This window comes from Chrysoperla carnea, chromosome 5, assembly GCF_905475395.1.
Source record: "Chrysoperla carnea chromosome 5, inChrCarn1.1, whole genome shotgun sequence".
NCBI lineage: Eukaryota > Metazoa > Arthropoda > Insecta > Neuroptera > Chrysopidae > Chrysoperla > Chrysoperla carnea.
This window is the reverse complement of record NC_058341.1, coordinates 45,656,790-45,683,159: the sequence shown is the minus strand read 5'-3', so window position 1 is coordinate 45,683,159 and position 26,370 is coordinate 45,656,790.

Below are 26,370 nucleotides of genomic sequence, written 5' to 3'. Positions count from 1 at the left end.
TATTATAACTTTTGGCTTAAAGGGGGCATGGTTAAAAATTTGTAAGAATTTTGTGTATTCACATTCAGTACGTGAAAATAAACCCAGTTTTGGAAAAAAATAACTACTGTAAATTAGAGCAAGAAAAAATTCTCAATTATATGTAGATGTAAAGCATTATTGAACGCGTAATATCAAGTTTAAAATATTAATTTTAAATTAAAAAGTTTAAAGTAAAAGTTTTTATTGTCAAAACAAATATTAGAAGAGATATCGGTCAAATAATCAATAAGTAAATCGTCATAGTCGTATAAGTCATAAACGGTTAGTGATACAAAAAATAAATATTTTACAAAAAATTAATTATCTACAATAAAGACTCTTACCATTTTTGGCCTAAAGTACACGGTTATGGAGATATAACCCAAAACGGTTTCCTTAAAATAGAGGCACTTCCCCTGCCTATTTTCGTTCCAATTCCCGCCTATGTAAATAAAAAAATAACTCCTATAATTTAATGGAGAAAAATATTCTATGTATTCTGAAATAAGACAGGGGCTTAAATAATTTTGACGTGTAATTTACATAAAACATACAAGTTTCAAAAAATAAAACATATTTTCATTCTTATAAACACATACCCATAACTTTATAACAACTATATATAAATATATAATAATTTTCATAACAAACTACTTTCAAGATGTTTGCATTTCATTTTTCGTAACACGTCAATTTCGATCATTATTCATGTTAGAAAAATTTTCTACATAAGAAGTTATATATGATACGTCAACGAAATTCATAATATTATTATACTAACATAGTAGTATAACTTTTAACATATGATTTCACTTCATACTTTTTATGTGTACGGAGAAAATAGGTCGATTTATTCTTTACACTATAGTATGGAAACTGGTTGAGGTTGGGTATTACAAAAACTAAACACTTTTGTTATGGAGGAAAACACTGAGAGCCATTATAAAAACCGGGAATAATTCTTTTGGGGAGTCCAAAAGTCCTCTTGTAAATTAGTGCAAGAAAAAATGCTCAATTATCTTTTACTATAGTGCAATATTGAACGCGCAATATCATCAACAATATTAATTTTAGAAAGAAAAGTTTAAAGTAAAAGTTTTAGAAAATTTATAGATTTTAAAGTTAAATTATTAGCATTTTATTGTTTAAACAAATATTTGAAGAGATATCGATCAAATAATCAATAAATAAATCGTCATAATCTTATAAGCCATAAATGGTTAGTGATACAAAAAAAAAAAAAACTATTTTGATACAAACTAGTGATACAAACAAGACAGGAAATTTTATTCTACAATAAAGGTTAATACCGTTTTTGGGCTAAAATGCAAGGTTATAGAGATATGGCCCAAAACGGTTTTCCTTAAAATTGAGGCACTTCTTCTTTTCGCATTTATATTCAGTTCGTGATACTGAACCTATTGAAATGCAGAAAAAAAATATGTGTAGTCTAAAGTAATAGAACGGACACTGGTTGTGGTTGATCCCTACAAAAACTGGACAAGTATCGTATCGAGGCGAATACCGAGAGCCATTATAAAACACGGTAATAATTCTTCTAGGTCGCCCAAAAAGGATTCCAATCGCTAAATTTTAATTTAAAAACACTTTTTGTATATGAATGTTCCGCCACTTTCAGTGTAATCTGAAAATACCATTGGTTATTCCAGTTCTCTATTTGTTTTGAGAAATTGCATAATGCAATATTTAGTAGCTTATAAGAGGTACTGAAAATATTTCCCGCGTAACTGATCAGATTTTCCTAGAAGGCCTGATGGCTCAGCTTCATCTCACAATGTCCATTTTATATGCAGAGAAAGATATATGGAAAAGCTCGAAAGTAATTTTTAGACTGCAAGCTCATTAATTTTTTTTACCAACTTACTGGTAACAAACTTTTTTTCTTAAGATCAAGGTTTACTGTTTTGTCATTATCTACAATCCTAATTGAAACTTAAGATGTGAGATGCGTTTTCCCAATCCTCCAGTTTCACCCGGCACAGATAAAAAATCACTGAAAAATTAAATTTCGAAATTTGAAAGCTCAAATCCGACTAGTACCCGCCCAACCATAACTAGTAGAACAAACGAACAACTGTTTATTTTAGTTGATCACGAAATGCTATGAGTATTATAAAAAAGGTATTCTCCTAATAAGATATATATCAAAAGAGTTATTATAGTAGTAAATTGTGTATTTAGTACGTGCTAATAACAAACAGGAGAAAAGGTTTTCACCCAATTCAAATAAAAAATTGATTCTCAAGACAAAGAAGATGATGTAACTTGTCATATAGAGTGAGCGAAATACCACAATAATATAGTATTGTTATTGACGCGTTTAAACTTCTAGGAAAAAGACTTTATTTCCTGTTTTTTAAATTTTCAATATCGTAATCCAAGTGTGTTTAGTGACTGGAATTTTGAATTTTGAAGTCAAGTGATCAAGAAACGTTTTAAATACCAGCCTATAAGTGTAGATGACATATTTGGCTATAATAAATAACACACACAAAATAGTCGTATCAATGAATGTTTTTACTCGGGAGTTCTCAATAACAGTTCCGATTTTGATGAATTTCTTTTTAATTTTTTTTTGTATATTATTTAAAATCCGAAACATTTTAGGGGGGTGGAATAATCTGGAGGGGAAATAGGCAATTTCGCGACTGATAAATCGACGCCCAGCCCAAATCGCCATTGAAAGAAGGGTGAAATAATTTTTAAAATCAGTTAAGTAGTGAACTCAAAAATGACGGTTTCACTATTTATTGAATTTTTACTTTTGGTGCGGAACCTTAATTTTTTGGAAAATAAAATATAGCCCATTTTACTTGCTGATAATGTAGCATTCTTTAAATGAAAGAATTTTTATCATCGGTTAAGTAGTTAACTCAATAATGACAGTTTCGTATATTTTCATACAAACTTCAAGCCTCTATTTCACCCTTTTAAGGGATGAGTTTCGAAAAATCCTTTCTTATGTGCCACCTACTGTATAAAATCAATATCTTCTTGAAATTTCAAACTTCTATCATTAGCGATTTAAGCTGGTAGTCGATATATCAGCCGCGACATTTCCTATTGCTCTTCCAGGTTATTTCCCCTCTCTGAAATGTTTCTGATTTAAAATAATATGCAAAAAGAATCATTTTGAAGAAAAATCATGATAATTGGAGCTGTTATTTTATGTATTCCTTTATCCGACTTTAATAGTCAAGTTTTCTGTAAACGTATGTAAACCGTTTATTTAATTATCTGTTTATCTAAATATTTGGAATAAATGATCTCTGCAATTAATGTTCTATAAATATAATGGTATAAAAACAGTGTCAAACTAATTAAACACAGGATTTTTCTCGAGTAAAAGTATACAACTTTTTTGCAGAAAATAGAATTAACGAAAAAACACACACACAAAAATTTCCAAATAGTACCAATTCCAATCAATGATTTCCCTGTGAGGAACTATACTTTGGAATCGACACCAATGAATCGATTTTAGTTGAGGATACGATTAGTGTCTAATTTAAAGCATAACTGCTCACAAGAAGATCAATGATTGGAATTGATACTCATATGAAGTAAAACTTTGACTAATATAAAACACACAAAAATTTTAAATAAATGTAAAAATATAGTTTCATAATAAAAATATTAAATATGTTTGCCTTATATAGTGATGCGAAACGTTTAAACTTTTTGTGAGTTTCAGTCTACATACTTAATAAATAAAGTGAGTTACACGTATAACTTCATATCTAAAAAGTCGCTGAACCGATTTTGATGAAATTATAGGACCACCCGAAGAGACAAACACGGTTCTCAATTGACGGAGAAATCAGTGAAAAAACATAACAACGACTTACAGATTAACATTCAGTGGGTAAACAATCATCAATCATTCCCTATTTTGAAGTTTTTATTTTTAAATTTATATGGTACCATCTTCGAAGTATCAATATCCAAAAAAGAAAAAAAGAAAAAAAACAATAATTGAAATCGGACTAAGAACTACTGTAAAAAAAGTTATGTGTAGATATATATTAAAAAGTTATATATAAATACGGGTTAACTTGAGAACCTCCTCCTTTTTCGTCGGTTAAAAAAGTATATATAAATTGTTATTCTTATACTGGCCTTGATATCTTTTGGAATTTATAGAATAAAGTTTTACGATCAATGAATTTCGCATCATCAAACATAATGAACAATTACGTTTGGAATAAGTAACTTCTATAACTTGTGCACATAAATAGGTAGCTTGTAGAAACGCTTATTGTTCGAACAAGCTCATTTTAGCGAAATAAATTGTATTTCCGCTCTTCGCAATTTGCTGTTCTTTCCATAAATGAGATATCTGATGTTTGATTTTTTCTAGCTCCTTCAATAGCCATTAGACTGGGTTTCAGCAGACGTTAAATTAATAAACGTTTATTAATAAACCATAGTAATTTACACCAATACTTTTCAACTATATTAATGCTTACTCTTTTAATGGTCTAGCCATTCACAGACCACTTCTGTTTTTAAGATTAAGGCTTGTTTATGATTGCCAAATTGTCTGCTTGTCGTTATGAGTGATTTTTCCAATAGACCGGCTTTCTATTATTCGATACAGTCCGTTATGGATCCAGTTGACTTCACCGATTTTTTTTTTATTATGCTGCGTTTATAAAGTCTAAAGACTCTAGGAAAATTTGGATGTTTGGTGAAATTTGCAATTGATTTTGTATGGTTTCAAATTTTTTGCATGAGAAGGGGTGATTTCTTGTTAAGTCAGTGGTCTTAATTTATCAATTAGGACGAATTTACAGTTTTAGAGTGACCAACGCTAAGCTTGGCTAGATCTACTTCAAATGAGCGATTTTCTTGATTAGTGGTTTCCCATTCTTGAAATGTAATTGCAAGCTGTCGTAGATGGATCTGTGAGTTAGTGAACCATTTTCAATGACTTTTTGAAAGTATAGTTTGTATATATGATTAGGAAATTCTCTGGAGTCTATTTTTGAAATACTCCTGAATTATGTGCTTCCATAACACAGATGTTTGCAAGCTTTGTGATATACACTGAAGTCAATCTAATAAAAGTCTGTTAAAAATTATAGCCACGGTTGTCAGTTTGTAATCCAATTATATTTATGGAACAAAAAAAAAATTCATGTTTGCAGGTAGGTTCTATTTTAATAATACTCTTCATAATATAAACAAATATAAAAAAGTATATTATTTATGCGTTAAATAAATTATTTTTTCATTTTCTGTTCTGCGTGCTAACTTTATTGCCATACATTTATGTGAAAGTATATACATTAGTGATGGGACGAATACTGTATTTTGAACGCGAATGCGAATGCAAATGTTTATTTCCAATACTTGCGGAATGTTAACTCTCAAATGAAGCCCTCACAAATTTTTATGTATTCATACAAATAATTGTTTAATATTGTAAGAGACTTCGTCGTATAAGTTTGTTAAACTGTATAATGATGTTGTGATAGCGAAAGATTTTAAAAATATCATATACAGGGGGCTTTGACTCATAGAAAGTCCTGACTTCTATTTAATTTTTTCGTTACTTTCTATTTCTTAAAATTAAATTATTCTTTATTTTGTTTTTTGATTATATATTGACCTAACTATCTTTATTCTTTAGAAAAAGAAAAAAATTATATCGGAAAAATTTATAATTAAAGCCAAAGGTAACATTTTCAAAATTAGAAGCTAATTTTTTTTATAAATCATCGTTCAAAATTTTATTATCTAAGAAGGGGCACTAGTTTATTGTTATTTGATTTTGTGATTTTATTAATATTTCAATTAGAACAAAAAAGAACTTATTTCTTGTTAAGACTGTTAAATAATCACTTTTGATCCAAATAATTAATAGTACATAAAAAATATAAATCTTGTTAGGTGTTTTTTCATTAAATATCCATACAATTTCTGTTTTTTATCAAAAACATTTGATCGTTTTTTACGAATGTTAAAAAATATGCCAATATTCTCACATCGTTTTTTCTAATCTAATCACTAATATACATACATAAAAACCAAAGGATGTTCCTTCGAGTCAATCGAACATTCCATTTAAATGAAAACGATTGATAATGAATTCGAAAATTAAAATTTTCATTTTTGAATGGACAACAAAAAATATCTTAAAATTTTGTGAAATATTGTTACAAGAAGATGACTTTTTACTGCATCTTACGCATTACGAAAATCTTTGTTTAAAATGTGAGCTTCGTATTTTCCTAGATAGTTAAAAATTTATCCAAAATTGTATGGTTTAAAGTAATCTTGAGTTTAATTAAGTAATACCATATAGTGTAAATTATGCCAAATTGTTTCATTAAACACGAAGAAAACAGGAATTCTAAACTAAGAGAAATGATATGCAGCTTCCCTTATATCTCTATTTCATTTCAATAATAAATAAAGCAAAAGGACGCTGATAGTACTCTTCTTTTTTTCCGACCAAAAAAACATTTCAACGATAATACTATAAATGCAATAAATAAATATACCTACTATAAAAACAAATTATGAATGTAATAAACATGGCAATTTTTTTATTTTTGTAACACGTATAAATGTTAATAAAATGGATAAAATTAATGTTATAATAATTAAAAAAAATTTTAACTATAAATATTCAAATGAATAAAAACAAAAAACATGTATTATAGTAATATTTAAAAAAAAAAAAGACAATGATCGCACACCTATTTTATTAAACTTTATTACCTTATCATATTTTTTACTGTTACATATATTTATTTCTATTATATATTATATAACTAGCGTGATACCCACCCGCTTCGCTGAGTTTAAAAGTAAAGGTTGATAAAGACCACTATGTTATAGCTGGTCACGTCTCTTGCTTTCACTAACCCCCTTATTAACACTCGAAATAATGAGAGGGATTGTTTTACACAGGTGAAATATATGTACGGTTTCCATTTTTTTTAAATGAAATAGTCATAATTTATTGAATATATCAGAAAAGATGGCTATGAAATTTTTATATTGACTATTTTTACAGAAATCTGTAATTTATTGCCAAATATTGTCAAAGTAAATTAAATTGAAAAAATAAAGCTCATGTGTTATTCTGATGTATGAGCTATATTATTTTAAGTTTCAAATCCATTAGTTAGAGTTTTTGCGTGAAAGCGTAACAAACAAACAAACATCCTTACTTTCACATTTATCATATATAGAGATAGAGATGTTATTATGATGGATCAATATTCAATTTTCAAGTCTAAAATATGATTTTTTTTATTTCATTCTGAGTAATAAAATGTTATTAATTACAGCGAGATCCCCTGTAAATCAGCTAGAAAATCATGATACATTTCCAAAATTAAAACTCATTTGAATTGCACAATCGCCATTTGTGCCTCATTTTACTACTCAACAAAAAATGTTATTATTTTGTATTTTCAATTTCAATCAACTCTGAAGCTGTTAGAAATTGAAAAATCGTATCTTAATTTGAATTTTAAATAATTTTTTGACTCTGCCCTTGTGGCTTAGACTTTTTCCCGTGGTATAACTCAAACTGAATACCTATAAATTGCCTCCTTCTAATGTTATACATGTTATTATATTCTAAAAAACTGTCTACGCTTCTTATTTTAGAAAAAAAAAATCATGAAACTTTTCCAACGGGCCAAAGTGGTTCCGTGGAAATTTGTTTCCCGGGAAATTTGTTTTCTATATCCGAATTAAAGAATTCACTCATTAAGTAGCATATCGACCTATTATTTTCATCCAAACTGCGACAAATTGATAATTATAAAAAATTTGTCACGTTCGATCTACAATTGACAGATCATACATTGGCGTATAATTTATAGTTCACAAATGAATCTTAAAAATTTACATAAAAAATACTTTTTAAGGACAAGCTTTTATTGTACTTAAAAGTAGAAAATAGTTTTTTGCCAAGTCACTCATACATGACTATGTAAAAGTTTGAAGCGCTCAATATAAAATATCACCAATGATCTTGCAATTCAATTTTTAGATTGAGCGCCTCAAGCTTTTACAAATAGTAATGTATGAATGACTCAATAATAAATTTGTGTCTCTTGTAAACTATTTTTGCATTACATAACAAAGTTCTTATTTTTAATAATCGTAATAATTATAATTTTTATTATAGCAGCACTTATAGAAAACAAAAAACAAAAAAAAAAACAAAAACTTTGAAAGAGGACACATTTTTAAGTGCTTTCAGTAAGATATATCCATATAAATTCATAAAATTGATAAAATTACCTTTTCATAACATTATTTGGTTTGAGACTTTTTTTTAAAACAATTCAAGATATTAATGTTTGATGGAAAAAATAGCATAATGCAGGACCTGCATAATCTAAACAAATATATCTTGAATATTAAAAAAAAACCTATCAACTTTTGTAAAAGTAGACATATTAAATTCTTATATTTAGTTTGAATGTTGCATAGATTCACTTCTCCGCTGCTTATCCGCGGATCTATAATAACTACAGAGCCAAAAAAACCATAGCACCATAATTCAATATGCGCCAATTTTCAATTTCGAAAACTAGCCGTTCAGTGCAAATGGACATTTTTTTGTTCTTAATTAATGAAAAAATCAGTTACTTTTTCTTCTCATTTTAAAAGAATATTGAATTTCAGCCTACACAAGACTATTTCAGATATCAAATTTCATACCGGACTGTAATTGTAAAGGCAAGAGAGACCGTTGACAAATATATTATACAATATGCATATAAGATAAAATGTCTGAAATTTTCGCTAAATAACATCATTGTACAGAAGCCATAGCTGCGTTTTCATTTGCAAGGAGGGAATTCTTAAAAAAAAAAAAAGAAGAGTAGGTAAAACACATAAAAGAATCGAATCCATTAATATTATTATTATTATATTATATTATGGCGATTTTATTCGCCAATAAAATCGAATTACACTCATATATTATTAGTTCAATTAAACCCTCTTAAAATACAATCTAAAGTAGGTGTCACATTTTACACGAACATTAAAGTAAAGGTACTTCAAATTCACAAAGAATGTTTTGAAATGTAGATAAGTTATTCATCCTGATACCCGTCAGCTTCTGATTCGAACGGGCGCCTACTTTTTATTTCCGTCATGTGGTTAAACAAGAAGTATCTTAAGGTTCAATCCCAAACAACAAAAAATCGAAATATAATGTAAAATGAATGTAATTAATAAGTGGCAAAACAAAAATTATGACAATAAACAGAAAAATGAAAAATGATTTGGACCAATCTTTGTCTCGTACTGTCTCGGTATCGTATTGTACAGGCTCGGAAAGAAAATCTAATAGTACAGGATAAGAATTAAGGCCGACTCTCACCCATCTGTTTATCGTATTAAATTTATTATCCAATTTCGATTTTTTGTCTTTTGTTTGTAGGGTAATTTCATCGAGAGTGTTTTTAGCTGTAATTCAAGAAAATTTGCTCAGCTGTTCGAACACCGAAACCTTAACTTGCCCCTGAAACTTAACTAGAACACTCTCGATCAAACTCTGCCATTTTTACAAGTCTTGGCCACATTTTTTGGCACCCCCTTGCAAGGAAATATGTTAACATTTCATATAAAATAACTTTCATTCGGTCCGTAGACGGGTAAAAATCGATCTCAATTCGTCTTAGACTATAATACAAAATAGAAAATTTCAAAAATAAGATAATTTTAATATATACCTGCCTGTATTTAAACGAGACTCTTATTGAAAATCCCTTGGAAAACTTACCACCCTAGTAATTATTTCATTATCGTTCATGAAATGTTCAAACCAGAGCGATAAACAGTCAAAAGTCGAGATTTTATATTTATTTTCTAATTTTGTATAAAGTAAATTTACTAAACTCTAACTATATGGGTAAGTATAAAGGATATGCCCATATGACGACCCGTTACCAGTGCACATATTTTAGTATTGTTGCTACTACATCTCCAATATCAATTATATTGCACAACTTATCTGTCGTAAACAAAGTAACAGTGAAGATTACGTCTTAGGTCCAATACATCTACCTATATAATGTCTATCGAATATGGTTAGACAAAAAACTAAATCTGATTCTAAAAACTAAAGCAGATCGAACTGTTTTTTTTCATTTTTGAAGCCAAAAATAGTAAATATCTTCTCTAAACCAATATTACATGACCTGAAATATCGCTTAACAATGTTGAAAAAAGATGTTATGCTTACTGAGTTTTATTTTCAACCTGAATCAATTATAGTCTTACATTTTTAGGGCCAAAACTTCACTAATGCACTTTATTTGGGCTAATGAAGGTATAGCTAATCTGACGAGGTAACCTTTGTTTTTAAAGTCAAAATTACCCTGCGAAGTGAAAGTTTGTCTAATCTTCCTTATCGAAATTTGTTCGTGTCTTAAATTTTAGATATGATAATCTTTTTTTTTTTTAATTTAACATTTTGAACCAAATTTAGAAAAATTCTTCAAAAATCTATTTTTTCATCTATTTGTACATGATGACGTAATGAATATAAAAAAGAATTCAATCTAAATAATTACGCAATCTTATTAAACTTGCATGCATTGGAAGTTTTTATTTAGAATAACTTCCAGGAAGAATTATATGAACGAATCGAAGGATGACAAAAATTTCTAAGCTATAGTCATATCAAATATGAACAGAATTGACGTTTTACCTTCTACATATATATATTTTATTATACACAACCTCTTAAAACTGAATTTTAGTGAATAGTAAATTGATAATAGGACATTTTACCATATAGAGCACTTCTATGTTCTATATGGTAATGATGGAATTGTCTTCCACTTTATGGAAGGCAATACAATTACATTGCGATGTTCAACATCATCATAAACTGTCTTTATCATAATATTTATAAGTTATATTATTGTAAATACCCAGCTTTTTTTACCAATGAACTTAATTTCAAATGCGAATGCGAATATACTCCGAAAATAAAAATTTTATGTTTTATTATGTATAAGTTCTTGTAGTTTTTAAAGAAATTTATGTGTGCGTAATAATTCAAAGCTAAAATCAAAGAAAAGCTGATAGTTAATTGCAGAGAGCTTTACTTTGTGGAACCCCATAATTAGGATTTTGAAGAAATAAAACTAATAGCTTGAAACTGTCTTAATAGAAATTTCCCAATTATTAGGCACTTCTACAATTGGTTTTTGTACTACAGTTTCAAGTTAAAATTAAAATACCCTTGTTAATTAATACTAAGCCAATTAACGTATGTCGATATCCGTGGTGAGGCTTGAGTAGATAATCTTGAGCATTTAGCCAAGTTTTAAAACCACGAGTGGTCTAGTCTTGTATTAGATTGCAAGCCTGATTTCTAGTCTTTAAGCCTGATTTCTTTCTTCCCCTGGTAATATGTTGTTATATATACGAAATGTTCAAATAGTAAGAGACTCCCCACTTTTTTAAGATTTTGATAGTACATAGTCAAGGCTTAGATCAATTTCAAGACCACCATTAGATTGATCGAGCGAAATCCTACAACTTTTGTCTTGGTCACTTTTTTCAGCCATTATTTTCTAAAATTCAGGAAAGGTCTCGAACTTCCCTCTTTGAAGCAATCGGTTCAAATCAAGCCACAAACTTAGTTTCACCCAAAATTTCATTTAGTAGCTTTTGCCAAAATATGATCAAAGATTGGCAACCACGATTTAATTTAGTTGCTTTTTTAGTTCAACAAAAATAAGCCTGTTTTTACTAGACACAGCCAAGTGTAAGTGGTGCGGCAAATCAATGCTGGTTCAACCTCGGTTCAATCGTCACACTTCACATTTCCTACTTGAGATTGTATTTACACCCGAATGAGCTTTCCTAAAAAAAGTTTATTTAAACATGATGTAAAGATTTTTTAAAGAGTAAGACGATTACAAAAATAAATGTTGTTATTTAAAAGCATTAATTTAAATTGAAAGATTTATTATTATTATTATTATTATTATTATTATTATTATATGAATCTCTTATATGTGATCAAAATAAACATTTTATCGTAAATCTTTTAGTAAAATATGTCGTTACAATCTCTATTAACTAAACATCTCTTAATAAATTTTACTAATTTTATTTCATTTGCAAGATACCTACTTATTTATAATACTAATTATAAAACCCTTGAAGATACTTATTTCATAAGAGATGAAAACAAATTGGGCTAAGACACTTTTTCTCCTTTTAAAAGAACCAAAAAGAATAAAAGAAAGGATAATTTTTAGAAAATACTCATTTTAAGGAACCTAAAGTAACTGGAACATAAATAGTTAGAGTTTTTTTGTTTTAGTTTTTTTTTTTTTTTTTTAATATTGTGAATAATTTTCTTGTCAAAATCAAAAAGGCAGCCACTATAAACAAAGATTTTTAAAATGGTCAATCAGAAGGAAAAGAAGGTTTTAAGATTCATAAAATCCAAAATTACGACAATTGTGCTCATTTCACGTTTTGACGAAGGACATGGCTTTATAACCACAAGAAACGCCAATTATTAATTGGTTGGCAAGAAAATCAATTTTCTCTTTTCAAAATATTTTCTAATATTATCTTCAATTTTAAAACAAATTAAGAACTTAAGGTAGTACCAGCATGAAATCACTTTTCGACAGATTTGGCCGAATTTTTTTTCTCGGGTTTATAATAGCTTTATTTATGAATTCCTAAAATTTCATAATTTTTGACCGTTTAGATCGCGAGATATTTAAAGACAAAGTTCGCGATTTTGAGGGTCATGTCCCATTTAAAGCATGTAAAATGTCCGGTCTCTCCAACTATTTTTTATGATATTATTATATATTGAAGAAAAAGTAGAAAAAAATGTTTATACAATAAAATTCTAAAAAAAAAATTTAGAAATTAATTTTCACTTTCGAGATATTAATTTTGACGTAAATTGATCGAAATTGAGACGTTGGCATAATTATTTCCCATTTTAAACGGTCAAAATTTCTGAAACTTTGGGAATTAATTGTAAGCATTATTAAATTCTTAAATTTAATTTTTCGTTAAATTCTGTCGAAAAAAAAATTGTACCATTGCTTTAACATAGAAACTGCAAATACCATGCTGGAACATCCTTAAAAAAAAGTATGAAAATAAAAAAATCGCTGTTCAATAAATATAATTAAATAAATTTAAAGAAGACCGTAATCTCGACTCATTTTTGGGGCTAAATATCTATTACGGGCTACGGTATATATGCATATCTACATCTCAGTTTAATTAAATTTATATTAAATGATGTTGTTATTCTTTATTGTTTCTGATGAATTTAAATAGAAATGTACGAAAATTAAAATAAAGTGTAATTACAGGATTTTAAATTGTTTTCGTTCTTATTTCTCTTATAAATAATTAAAACTATACTTCTTTATAAATGATAGAGTCATGAAGAAAATAATATTCATTTTAAAAGTTATTATGTTTGTTTTTTTTAATTTATTTATTATTTAGTATAGTAGAATCGTTTCAAAAAAGTAAGTGTGTGTGTCTGTAAGTCTGTCTGTCAGTCTTCCTGTGACATCTTACCTAAACGGATGAACCCATTTTGATTTTTTTTTGCTTCGTATGAAAGGTAATTCAATAGAGAGTGGTCTTAGATATGTATCAAGTGTGAGTCTAAGGTTTCGTTCCCCAAAAATTTGTCAGAGGTTTTTTAAATTTTGTAAATTTCACATGTTTTAATGTTTAAATAACCTGAAGGTATTAGACATTGTTTCATAATAAAAAATTTTCATAATTTTTGTTACTCCTTTCGAACTGTTTTACTACTACTCTTTTCAGAAAACCTAAGTTAAGTTCAAAAAAATATATGTTATAAGCATTTTTTTTAAACCTATTCCAATAGAATGATCCGCTGATTTTTTATACTTTTTGGGCTGGAATCATTCATTTTCTGTAACAATTTTGCCTAGATAGTTTCAACAATAGCTTGAAAGTACATAAAAAAAAAAAAAATATATATATATATATATATATATATATATATGTATGTATATATATATATATATATAAAAGACATATAAAAATCCTTATTTTTAAGTACTTCATATAAACTTGATAGATAAAAATATAGAAAAAATAACCTGAGATATGTGAGTAAAATTGTAAAAGATTATGTTGTCATATAAGACAGTCAAATAAAATATCGAAAAATTGTTGTTATTTATCAAAATAGTATTTGTGTCAAAAATATTTTGAAAAGAAGTACTACAAATGACATTTTACTTAAAATAAAAGAAATATTACACTTTGAAACATATTTTGTTACGTCATAATACATATGAATTCATGTGTAGGACGCCTTCTGAATCGTAGAATCACAAATCATGCCCGAACACTATAACAGTATACCTAGTCTGAGGCAAGGTACATTTTTGCAAATTCTTAAAGATTAACAAGTGAAATTTACAAAATTTAAAGAAAGACCCAAACAATTTTTCTGCTACGGAACCCTAAACTCCCACTTGAAGCATATCTATGAAGACTCTCCAATAAATTACCGTTTTCCTTAAAGCCTTTTTTAAATTGAACCGATTTTAAACATCATCTCCAAATTTTTAAGAACCTCGCTAAGAACACTCTCCATTAAATTATCTTTGAAACCAAAAAAATCAAAATCTGTTTATCCGTTTAGGCGCTACGGTGCCACAGACTGGCACACACACACACATAGCGGCCAAACTTATAACACCCCTTTTTTTTAGTTCGGGGTTAAAAGAAGATGGATATGAATCGCTTTAGCTTAACAACTTAAATCACTGTTGAGATTGTACATGTGTACACTCAAAGGCGTCTCACCAAAATAAGCCAAAATACTATTAAGGGATTCCTAATAGGAATACAATTTTTACCAGGTTCAAGTATCGTAAAAGAACTAACGCTGTAAAATTAATATGAAGTCGATCATAAATCGATTGAATTTGAGCGGATGTCATTGAGATGCAGCAGAATAATTGGTCGGTTTTATACGTAGAAGTTGCTAAAGATAAATCACGACAAACACATCATTCTGAATATCTTTATCGAATTTCGTAACGCAGCCATGTTATATATAGAGAGTACAAGCTTATACGTATTTTATAAAGTACAAAATAAAAAAAGCTTTATACTCTTAAGGAATTTATATATTTATTTCGACAAAAAAATAAAAACAACTGAAAAAATTTATGTTTAATTGTGGATCAGAGAAGTATGCGATTTAGAAAACGATGTAAAACAAAGTTTTTTCAATATAAATTTTTTCAATCTTAAAATACGTAAATTAGCAAAGAAATTTTAATTAAATTTTAAGTACCTATATTACACGAAAAAGCACTTCTTAAAATTAACATGAAAAAAAATAAATTGGTAGTACATAGTCGGTGTGGTACTGAAGTCGTGTGAATGCGACCCCTGTAGTCCACACGACGAACTTCCCAGAGGGGAAAAACATTCAGAAAAATGTCTTGTTAGCCTTCATAGATTATTCTTCGAACATGTACTGCAGGTTATGCTGGAACGTTCATTATCTCCATAGATAAATGATGTATTTTATCCACTTTTCAGATTCAGTTTTTCCAGTTTTAGTCACTTTTTTCCATTTTTTTTAGTACCATTAAAAAACGGCTCAAATTATTCTGCTGAACTGAAACTCTTTCACTTTACTCGCGTATTTAAGAACTGAAACTCTTTCCGTTCCTAAATACGCGTTTACGCGTCGAATAATCCCAGTGACGTGTTAATGTTATAATTAGTTCGCGAGATAATCGAGGCGAAAGAATTCGAACGCACATACGATCTTACGCACATACACACACATACACACACACACACACACACACACACACACACACACACACACACACACACAAACAGACATCACATTGAAATGGTTTGATTCGGATATTGCGGCCTTCAAAGAAGGATATCGCGGAAATATGTAAAACTGCCGATTTTCGATTTTCATATCGACCCCATTACATTAACTTCCTCTGGGAAGCTTATAAATTTCAAAAATAACTCCAGGAGAATGACATCCATTCAAGCGTACACATTCTTCCAGACGACCAAGTTAATTAATTATTCATTATAATCCTTAGAATTTGAACCATATCAGTTCCGTTCTTTTAATGCTTCTTTGGCAGATAATTTTCTTTCTTTCTCCACTTTTTTTTCAGGTAAATTTGCAAGAACATATCGTAAAAATCTAAATCTGACTAATTTATAACTCATTTACTAAATCAACTTTATTTTACTAAAAATACAATTCACTTAAAATTTTTATAAATACTTTTTTATGTATTTTGAGATGGTAAAAATAATCTGAAAAACTTAATGAGTTTTTGTTTTGCAGCGTGTTCATAATCACATACTCCTCGGCCTCGCCCCGTATTTTTCATCTTTCTCTATTCAGGAACTTTGCCTTTGTGTGTATGTATTAACGAATGTAAATATAAAATTTTCATTACAGTTTTTTCAACTCTAAAAATAGGATAAAAAAAAGTAGGAAAGTACGTATACCTTTAGGTATTTATTTATAAATATGTATATTATACATTTTATTATTATGTACATCGCTAAATCGATTAATTTCCGCATTTCGGCAAAACATTTACAATTTGAATAATTTGTTTTACATATTCAAAATACAATTGAAATGTAAAACAGTGTTTAATAATAAATGCTAACAATTCTGTTCTTTTTAACTGCAAATTAAAGAATGAATTAAATGCTGAAATGTTATTCTCATAATTCGCGTTCCTTATATTGTTTTTTTTCTGATTGTCCATTTTTATATTAAAAAAAGGCTGATTTCAAAGCTTAGATGTATGTCATGTATTCAGCCTTGCGGAATGTTGTCCGGTCAACGTTGGTTTTTTAATTTCTTTAGATCGTTCGATGAGCGAGAATTTCGGCCCTATAGTTAATATTACTGTCAATGATATTTATTAAGAGTGAATGTAGAGCACCCTTCTAATACAACCCTTCTAAATCAAACTTGCGTAATTCATATGTCTAAATTTGGGTCTCATTAACTACAAAGGGCGAAACGTCTGTTGAAGAGGTTATTTCTCAGTACTTACAAAGTATATTTTTCGGGATCATAACTCTACCTTTAAAGAAAAAGATGGTCGGTAATACACATACAGATTTTAACAAATTGTTACAATATATTCTTGTTTTAAGACTTAATCGACTTTGTCGTCGACTACATAGCCTCAACCCTTCTACAATTAAAGATCATACCTTTACGACTTGTAGCCAAATTACAAATAATCAAATACATTTCTTCTAAAATAATAAAACCTGCTGAACTTTGCTTTGATGCTGAACTTTGATGAGTACTTGAGATGGGAATTTTCAATATTAACTTAAAATATTTCGAGAATAATGGTTTTGAGATAATTAATTCTTCCTCCAAAAACGGTAACAAACGCTACGGTTCAAATCAAAAGTTCTTTTCGAGTTATGTTTAAGGGAAAAAAATGAGAATAGTCTTCTAAGTTCTGCTTGGTTCTAATTTCAATAAAATGGCTTTCGATAGAAAAGTCTTTACAGAATAACTTTATTGATATTTGATGTATACCGATGAGAAAGATTCTTTTTATAAAATAGATTTTTCAAAAAATGTGGCATGTACGATCGAGCGTGAAAATTAACTACTAATTATTTATTAAAAGCAAATACTTCTCGCTATTGAGCTTACGTGTAGGTAATATGCACAATATAATCTTACTATAGTGAGAATCAATATATAGAATTTATTTTTAAGCACAGCAAATAAACAAAATAATAAAATTTTTATTCTAGTTATAAAATATGTCAAACAAACTAGCAAAAATAAAACACTTTTTATCGATTGAAACTTGAGAAGAGTTGCGACTTGTACCATGACCAGGGTATGTACAGTAGTATATTATATCCCATATATAATTAATAAAATATATTATGAAGGTAAAAATAAATCTTTATGCTGCTTTATTTTTATTTTCTATACACACTATAATTGGTATACACGATGACTCAAATTTTTAAGGATGTATTAGCATGACATCAATGTTTGATTAAAAAGCTCAAAATTTTTTATAGACAGACTTTTACTCAAAGAATATGTGGTTAAAATTTCAGCATAGGTATCCGTGCAATTTTTTGAGAAAAAATTCATTGAAAATCGATATAAAATACATTGACTCTAATGGAGGAATCTCAAAAAACGACATATTTTGAAAGTTTTTGATAATTTTCTCTTGGAATGAAAGAAAACAAATTTAAAAAAAACTGTTTAAAGAAAGAAAACATAGCAATGGCATAGAAAAGAAAAAAACCAAGTGTCTCCGTCTATATAAGGGATGTAAGAGCGGGGATAATTTAGGGTTAAAATTATTTTTATTTTATTTTCAACTTTGATTATGAACTTCATGAATGAAGACAAAAATAAAAATAAAATTTTTCGATATGTGCCTTACTTGGTTTTCGAAACATCAATATTTTGATAATTACGCCAAATATCGAAAAATTTTATCCTTACTTTTCGTCATATATCGCCAAGTTCAGCTCTCTTTTCCAATATCTGAGCGTTTTTTTTCCTTTTACGAGTCAAAAAAAAATTTCCCAATAAGCAGACGCCGCGATTTATTTTAATGACATGATGTACCATACTGAAGTTGCTTAAATGGGATCGCATGCGACATTTAATTGATTATGTGAACCTTGTCGCACGTTTACAATAGGCTTAGGCACGTTTACAATAGACTAGGCATTGTTTCAGTGGAATTACGCCATAAGGGTGACCTATTTGACACGCTGTATATAAATTATATATTATTTCGTGTTTGTGATATAGTACCCACATCTTTCTCACTAAAAACACAGACATAAAGTATAAAAAGAGCAACAAATATTTTTGTATAATATCTACAGAGTATCTTTCTCTATCCGGTCGGTCATCATCACGTTGGTGAACATAGTCATCACGAATATGGGTATATGGATGGCATCATATAGAACTTTTCCATGTGTACAAGTATTTATTTAGAGAGGAGTTTTTCCCCCTTTTCTTCTTCAAAATTACTTTATATTTCCACACATACAAGAAGAAATACAAATTAATATGTTATGTAAGAACCCTTCATTGAATTGACTTGAAATAAACGTGTTTAATTTTTAGAACAAAATTTTTAAATGAAACTTCTTTTTCACGATTCACGAGAGTGAATCCGTATTAAATCGTGACGTCATCACATTGGAATATTATGAAAATTGTTCTGAATTCTGGAAAAAATCACCCAAAAATGACAATTTTCTGTTGTATACATGCTATTAAGATCGGATTTTCATCAATCGACTAAAATTAAAGTCAAATTAACAGAAAAGTTCGCATTAAAATTTTCCTCAACCTCACAAAAAATTGGAAAAACCGTTTTTCCAACTGTCCGGGGGGTTGCGTTAAGGAAAATTAAATCGAACTTTTCTGTAAATTTGACCTTATTTTGAGTCGATTGGTGAAAATTCTATCATTATAGCATGTATAAAACAGAAAATCGTTATTTTTGAGTGGTTTTTTATAGAATTTAGAACAATTTTCGTGATGACGTCATGTTGTATTTCCGATTAACTCTCTGTATTCCTTTTCATCTTTCTAGCAAGTATAGAACAGAAAACCGTTATTTTTGAATGGTTTTTCGCACGCGCTCTTAACAATTAACAATCAAGCACTTAAATTCAAATAGTCCTGTAAATTTTTGCGGGATGTTATTGAGTAAGCTTTACACTACAAATAAAAATTTTATACATACGTAAAATCTCATTACTTTAAAGACTTTTTGAGGGATCAATATCGTGAAATTTAACGTTTTTTCAAACTTAACGAATTTTTTCCTTGAATTCTCGAGTGTTTAGAGAAAATTGTCTAAGAACAGTGTCTGAACAAATGTCTTAGTTAATTTTTACCCCAATTATACTCATCTAGGTAACAGTAACAGAGTTTTGTTTAGAACATCTTATGGCACACAAACGTCCCTTACAGCAATGTATTTACGTAAAAAATGTAGATATATCTCTCATTTTATTTCATTTTAGTAAATATCATACTATGGTAGGAATACTCTTTTGTTATTAATAGGAGCTTCTATGTTTATAAAAGAATAAAAATAATGATAAGGCTTACCAAATGTATATATATTATGTAATTCCACAATAAATAAACTTTTAATGGGCTAAAAAATAATACAAAATTTTATTTCTGTATACTACACTCAGTAAATATATTTTTCTCGTAATTTTATAAACATTTTTATGTACACACCAATAAATCGGGCAATTTTAAACGAAAAAATGACAGAATACAGACTATACTCGTTTAAATACTGAGATATTTTGTAATGATGAATGCGGAATAGTCCGTATTGTTGCATAAAGTATGGGCCTCAACAAAATTTTATGTTCGCATCCGGTAGGATAAAGAGGAAAAGTTATATGACAGCGCTATTCTTTACAAAGTAACAAAAGATAATTTTATAAAGAATAACGTTCTAAAAAAAGTTTATCTCTGGCCATTGCCCTCTACATTATGTTTCACTCACGATCACATATTATTTCGTCTTCCACTCACGAAATTATCTCTATTTTGAGTAGTCAATAAAATAAATCAAAAACCCGACTGCTTTAGATAAAATCTGAAAAAAACAATGATATTCCAGTATTATACGTAGCAACGATAATAGTCGGGACCTATTATTGAGAATATTTGACCTGGTCTAGATTTTAATGGGCCCCAACTGTGAAAGTCGCTATAGGAAACTACTGATCTTTTCAGATTTTATTTAAGGCAGTCGGGTTTTTATATTATAACATTTGTAACCAATTTATTATTCCTAATAAAATTTGCACATATAACGAAACTTTAACTGTCGCAATCCATCGAGCCGTTTGAAACAAATATACATACAAGATACGCTAGAAAGACATAACCATTCCTTGACATCCGGATAAAAAGGCAAATTGTATCCTGCCACTCCATTATTTCTGTTAACATCGACCAATCTATAATTCAAAATAAATTATATTATTTCTCATGGTTTTTGAAAAAGAAATCCAAATTAAAATGAGCATATGTTTGTTGTTTAAATAGAGGTAATAGGTCACTATGGACATGACTTTTTTTAATTAAATAAAATGTTGCTGTTTTCAAATGTATGAATTCTCATGACAGAAATAAAAACGCTCCAATAAACCAAAGTTTTTTAAATCATATATTATATATTTCACTGCATAAACTTTTACATGGATCTCTATGAAAATACTAAAGTTAGGAATACTTAAGTTAGGAATACCAAAATTTTGTAGTAAGCTTGATTTCACGCATTCTTCTACAGGGTCAGCCAAGTAATAACAGCACAACTTCATTTTCTAAAACACTCAGGTATGGGTGGTTTCGAATTTTTGGAAGAAATTAGATAGTATGTGTAACGATCCCTTGAAGCTTTTGGTAATAAATTACCATTGCCATGCGTGTATTATCAACCTGTTTCGAGCAAAAATCTCTATCATCAGCTACTTAATTGTTTAAAATCTTTAACCATTTAACCAATTTATGTGAGTTGAGTAATCTCTAAATACCAAAATGGGTCGCAACACGCTACTTTCAAAATATTAAATTTTTTTTTGATACATCAAAATTTTTTTTATTTATTTTGATAATTACGTAAAAGCGTTGAAGGACCCCTTCCACCGTACCATAACAAATAGTAACATTATGATTTGACCCTCCCCATAAATTTGTTACGTAATAAAGAACAACCCCTTGTGCAGGTCAGGTATATCATTGAAAATTTGTTCTTTAACGCCGGTTCAGCTTTAAAATGAAAGAAAACAAGAAACTAACGAAATTATTTTATAACTTCAAATTGAAAACTTCTTAAGAATGGAAACTAATGAAACAGATTCAATTTATTTCACACAATGAATTGTAGACTCCGAGATATTTAATAAGCCGTATATTTGGAGATCTTAGAGTCTGCACAGCGTATAGACGTAAAGTATCAAAATCACACACCCTAATATTAGTTAGAAAGACGCCCGCCGAATACACGGCTTATAGAACGTAGAAGCCGATTTTTTTAAATAGTTATTTTTAAAAAAAATGCTTACTCAATCGAATGCATTTACTTCCTAGAAAAAAGATAAATTTTTTAGAACATCAAAATTTTAAATATATTTTAATTTAATTACACCCTTTATTTATTTAATTACACATAATTTATTTCATTATTATTCATAAAATTGTAAATAAATAATTTTAATTATTAATTGTTATGAACAATATATTTGAATATTTAATTTAAATGTATAAACTCGATAGGTAATAATAATTAACATTTAAGTAGATATGAAAATATTATTATTATTGTTATTGTTATAACAGTTGAGTCTGCGTAATCGGATATCGGAAACAGAAAATAACACTCGATATTCGGAAACATCCAGTAATCGGATTACTTTTCATGCACCCACACTTTTCATATCGCTTATTTCTTTCAAATCACTCAAAAACAATATTGTTTGTTTATGTATACATCTAATATGATTCATTGTTATAACTCTAAAAGCACAATATCATCTCAATAACACGAATTTAATGCTGTATTTATGCAGTCTCGCTTAAATAAATACATTTCAATGGTGGTTTTCAAAACTTTATTTTATTTATAATGAATTTTTCTACACAAGCTTAATGATTAGAACAAATCTAATAATCGACACCACTAGTATTTATTGAGTCTCGATTATGGAGACTCTACTGCACATATTTACTAAACAAATTTCGAGTGTGTAGATGTTAGTGACTGTACTTCTCCTAAACGGACGGACCAATTTTGATGAAATTTTTTGATTGTGTTCAAGTGGATCCGATGATGGTTAATATTTACCATTCGATTTACTACAACTGTCTGTGAAGGTTCCGCACCAGAAATAAAAAATTTCATTAAATGGTGGAAGCGCATATAAATTATACATGACATTATATTACATGGGAGTAATATTTGAGCTTAGCGGGATGGGTTAATTTGGCAGCCTAAGCATAGTATAGGTATTAATGAATTGGAGTTACTTTTCCACAGGACAACGTCTGTCGGGTCCGATAGTTATTATTATAAATGCTTATGATTGGTATATTATTATGCATAGTATATTTGAATTATTCAATATCTATCAGACACACTCATAGCGATAAACAGAAAGGTGCTTTTCTATGAAATATACATTTTAATAAGTTAATCTATTAGCTTATTACTGAAAGTCGATGTAAAAGTTTTAGAAAATAAATATCGAGCTTAAAAATCAAAATGCATTTTGCAGCAAGAAAAAATTTTCTTTATATACTCAGGCTGAAATTATTGAAAATGATCTAGAAGAAGAACTGAATAAAATAAAAAACCAAAATTTGTTAAAATTTTCTGCATATTTATTCAGTATAAAATTCAAGAGAGTTTGAAATGGCTGCTCTTATATTATTTTCGTTTTGTAGAATCAAGAACTAGTCAACTTAAACCAAACAAATGACTTAGCGTTTATTATAATCGGTCTTTCCTCGTAGCTTTACAACACAATCAAACATGCTTTGAGTTTGAATCGCACCTCTTGACGCATTTTCAAACATGAAACATACTAGACATTCCTAATACTTACCTTGACATCAATTTATGTTTTTTTTTCAGTTATTTACACGAATTAACTACTGTTAACTCAATTCATATGAAAGTTGTTACAAACGCTTATATTATTATTATTAATGACGCAAAATGAGCTGTTATTCAATAGTAACTATCTGTGCCGAAAACGAAAGATGCCACTCACTGAATATCTGTACTGCTACTGTCTGTACTAGGTGACGCACAGCATACCTTCTTTTCATGTTCTAGTTTTGAACGTAATAGAAGAATAGTGGAAGCCGTTGGTGAGATAACAGCCGAAAGTATCGTTGAAATTATGCTTAGTAATGGTAACCACTGCAACCTGGTTGTACACTTTGTGGAAGTTAAACTTCTAATAAAAAAGCAGGATTTTTAGATAGCCGAGCGAAACGCAACAGCCGACGAAATCATACTGAATATTTTACTAAAAGATCACTGAATGAAACAAAAAAGTAAAACAAAAACTGGAGGGCTAACGTAGAACAAAGGTTTAGGGCTTTGTTTGAAGTAATGTGTTAAACGTTTCCAAACAAGTGATAGCACTAAAGATAGAATAATCAATGTGAAGCAACCTTTATAAACCACACTTCTACAACAAATTAAATTTCAAAGTTGCTTTAATATTTACTGAAGTGTATTTTTATTTGAAAATTCTCAAACAAAATATTTTCAAAAGATAAACTATTTATAAATTAAAAGGTTTTTTTCGACTCTGTCTATAGGTATGTATTCGAATTACGGTAGTAGGTGTATACATACAAATATTTTTACGGCTATATATAGGCCAATGACGAATAAAAGAGATGCATTTAAAGGTTTTATCTGCTTAGTTAAATGAAATTGAAAGACAATTTTTGAATTCGTTATTTTAAATTTGTTCAGATTTTTTAAGGATCGCTAATGAAGAACCCGAACCTCAAAATGTCCAGATTCAAATGTGACCAGAGAAACAAATTTCAAATAATAATATTTACATACTTTTAGTAAGACGACTTCTACTGAATCCAATTCCATCTGATAAAGAAGAACTTCAAAAAACTTTTCTCGGAAAAATGTAAAATTAAATCGGTCAAATTTTTGTAAGTTCTTATTACGAAGTAATACCGCAAATTTTCGATATCTCGCATAACTCAAAACTTATTAGTCGAAGAATGTTGAAATTTTTGATTTGGAATTATTAATTAATATGGAAAATTTTCGGGAATAGAGAGACCAGAAATAAAGATATTTATAATTAGAATGTATATCTTACAAAATGTATTTATAAATATTTGTTGCTGTTCGTTTTCCCTGGATATTTAACCGTACCATCGTATTTTAGAGTTCTATCATTTCGAATAGCCTTTGTATAGTGGCGCAGCGAGTTTAACTCGCTCCCGGGGCAGAATATCTTTTTTGCGTCCCCATTTGAAAACCATATCATAATACCTATATATTTTTTTTAAAATACTCGCAAAATAATATATAAGCAAAGTAAAATAAGTCAAAGGCTCAAGCTAGGCTTTAAATTTGAGACAAAAAATATAGTTAAGAAAACAAGACTAGATTTTAAAATGTATATGATCATCTAGAATTAGTTTAAAAGATATCTATTATTTATCTCTAGCCAATTCTCCGGGCATTTTGCGGCGTCTTCTTACACGTATTATTGTATCATCATCTCATTTTTCATTAAGAAACTTCGCTTTTTCTATTGCCCCTTCACAGAGCTTATCTCGAAATTGTCTCTAACATATTATTTTATATTATTTTATCAGACAAATCAAGAAAGGAGATAATTTATGTAACCACAAAGCGTAGATACCATAAGAAAGTGATGACAGATACATGTCGAGTCCACCCTGCCAGTAGAAAAGACGTGCCATTTTTATTATGAATATACCCTATTACAGTTTATTTTGTAATTTTAGACTATTAGTGGTCCTTTTTATTTACGAATTAACATTTATTATTTTACACTGGCATTCATATATTCAGCAATTTTTTGTTTTGCGGACCATTTGGTGCTCTTTGTGAGCAGCGCCCGGAGCATGTTACACGCCTTTGACCCTCCTCCCTACGCCACTGCCTGTATATGAACCTTGCGTACTACACTAACACTTTCTGTTTGTATATAGAGGATATGTGAAGGCTTTGATTCAATGTGCTTATATTAAATTTATATTTATAACGAACTGATAATAATTAGGGCATAATTTTAAACGATGCATGAAATGAACTTAATCAACTGGGTCAATAGTCTTTTCTCACTAATTCTCATTAATAAATTGTTGTCAATAATTAACACTCGAATGGCTATTTGTCATCATAGTTGATTCAAATAATTATTTTAGTACTAGTTCTATTTAATATTGTTTAGAGATAATATACTAACTACATAGTAAATCGATTAATTGTATTTGTAACAATATTATACAAATCAAAGATATAGATCCTACATAGCTACTGATCAATCAACAAATATCCAGATAGTTTAATGAATACATACAGGGTGTTATATAATTGACTGCAGAACTTTCGCTTCCTGAATAAACTGAGAAAAAAAGAAGAAAATGTTCTTTACCAAATTTGAATCGGACGCCTAGTTTACGAGATAATTAACCTTCTTTTATATTAA